This window comes from Accipiter gentilis, unplaced genomic scaffold (genome assembly GCF_929443795.1).
Source record: "Accipiter gentilis unplaced genomic scaffold, bAccGen1.1, whole genome shotgun sequence".
Classification (NCBI taxonomy): Eukaryota; Metazoa; Chordata; class Aves; order Accipitriformes; family Accipitridae; genus Astur; species Astur gentilis.
The window spans coordinates 162667-165000 of NW_026061098.1; the positions used below are offsets into that span (position 1 = coordinate 162667).

A 2334-nucleotide genomic window follows, 5' to 3' on the forward strand; every position below is an offset into this window, starting at 1 on the left:
GTGCCAATAAACATCCCAGCGGTGATGTTTCTGGTAACTTTTCATCAGCAGTTCTATTTCCTGCACTCTTATTCTTAAACAATTTTGCTAATGCCATTATACTTATATACATTCAAATACCAAATACCAAACAAATGCAAACGACAGCTGTCCCAAATAATACACAAAGTCCAACCCAGCAATAGCTTTCGCTTATGACTTACGGGCAGACGCCTAGGCTTCCACTGCAGACGGCTACCCTCCAAGCCCCAACCCTGGGAAGCTTTCGCCGCGCCTCACGGGCAGGCTTTCCAAACAAATTCCAAAGAAGCAGCGCCTTAGCTTTTTTCCAGGGAGCGCTGCGAGGAGCTTTGCGTGTCGAGGGTGACGGTTCTCCCCGAGAATACCTCGGTGCCGGCCGGAGCTCGATCGACACGCCATCTCGTCCAGTCTCACTCGCAAGGTCCCATTTGGGTCGCCAAAACCGTTACCGAAATCCAGAATAAAACTCCTTAACGCCAACGTGAAGTTAAGAAGCAGGCACTTTGTTTATCGCAGCGCTGGGGACACGGGAACCTCTGTCCTCCGGGATTCCCTGTGATTCCTTGCAGACGTCTCCTAGCGTCTTTTGGCCTTTTCTTATAAGGGCCGGAGATCCCAGGTAGCAGCCCCAGACTTGTCTAATGATGCTACCCTAGATGATTCTTCTCTTTTGCAGGAAGCTCTCTTCTCCGGGATCGACCCAAGACTCCTCCCAGGCGTCATCCCAGAATGTTTTGACCTCTGCGTTCGGGACCGGAGATCCCAGCTACCTGCTCCAGACTCCTCCAAGTAAGTAGCTCAAGACATTTTTCTTCTCCTGTAGAGAAATCTCTCAACTCCGACAGGCACCTGAGACTCCTCCCAGGCATCTCCCACAGTCTTCTGTCCTCTGCTTTACCTACTAAGGGGTCAGGTTGAAGCCCCAGACTCCTCCTAGGAAGCTACCGTTGAGGTTTTTTTCTTTTTTGGAGGAACCTGTGCCCTCCGGGATCCCCTGTGATTCCATCCAGACGTCTCCTAGCGTCTTTTGGCCTTTTCTTATAAGGACCGGAGATCCCAGGTAGCAGCCCCAGACTTGACTAACGAGGCTACCCTAGATGATTCTTCACTTTTGCAGGAAGCTCTCTTCTCCGGGATCGACCCAAGACTCCTCCCAGGCGTCATCCCAGAACGTTTTGACCTCTGCGTTCGGGACCGGAGATCCCATCTACCTGCCCCAGACTCCTCCAAGTAAGTAGCTCGAGACATTTTTGTTCTCCTGTAGAGAAATCTCTCAACTCCGACAGCCACCTGAGACTCCTCCCAGGCATCTCCCACAGTCTTCTGTCCTCTGCTTTACCTACCTAAGGGGTCAGGTAGAAGCCCCAGACTCCTCCAAGGAAGCTACCGTTGACGTTTTTTCTTGTTTTCGAGGAGCCTCTGCCCTCTGGGATCCCCTGTGATTCCTTCCAGACGTCTCCTAGCATCTTTTGGCCTTTTCTTATAAGGACCGGAGATCCCAGGTAGCAGCCCCAGACTTGACTAATGAGGCTACCCTAGATGATTCTTCTCTTTTGCAGGAAGCTCTCTTCTCCGGGATCGACCCAAGACTCCTCCCAGGCATCATCCCATAATGTTTTGACCTCTGCGTTCGGGACCGGAGATCCCATCTACCTGCCCCAGACTCCTCCAAGTAAGTAGCTCGAGACATTTTTGTTCTCCTGTAGAGAAATCTCTCAACTCCGACAGGCACCTGAGACTCCTCCCAGGCATCTCCCACAGTCTTCTGTCCTCTGCTTTACCTACTAAGGGGTCAGGTTGAAGCCCCAGACTCCTCCTAGGAAGCTACCGTTGAGGTTTTTTTCTTTTTTGGAGGAACCTGTGCCCTCCGGGATCCCCTGTGATTCCTTCCAGACGTCTCCTAGCGTCTTTTGGCCTTTTCTTATAAGGACCGGAGATCCCAGGTAGCAGCCCCAGACTTGACCAATGAGGCTACCCTAGATGATTCTTCTCTTTTGCAGGAAGCTCTCTTCTCCGGGATCGACCCAAGACTCCAAGACAAGCAGGTGAAGGAAGCCTTGCTGAAGCTTTAGAGAAGGAAGAGGGTCTTTCATTCCGTCTAGCTGGCGCTCTAGGCTTTCACCTGTCTCCTGTCTTTCTGCTCTTTCTTCTTGAGCTCTTGGGGTATTTGTCACGGAAGGTTAAGTGGTTAAAAGTGTCCTGGTTTCAGCTTGGATAGAGTTAACTGTCTTCCTAGTAGCTGGTACAGTGCTATGTTTTGAGTTCAGTATGCAAAGAACCTTGATAACACTGATGTTTGCAGTTGTTGCCGAG

General features: G+C 50.9%; 1 long non-coding RNA gene across 1 annotated transcript; it reads left to right on the forward strand.

The window, feature by feature from the left end:
• Window positions 1-263: 263 nt before the first annotated feature.
• LOC126037408 (uncharacterized) lies at window positions 264-2314 on the forward strand. Its single transcript, XR_007505688.1, has 4 exons — window positions 264-810; window positions 1139-1251; window positions 1581-1693; window positions 2022-2314. It is a non-coding gene; the product is annotated as an uncharacterized LOC126037408 (long non-coding RNA).
• The last annotated feature ends 20 nt before the right edge of the window (window positions 2315-2334 follow it).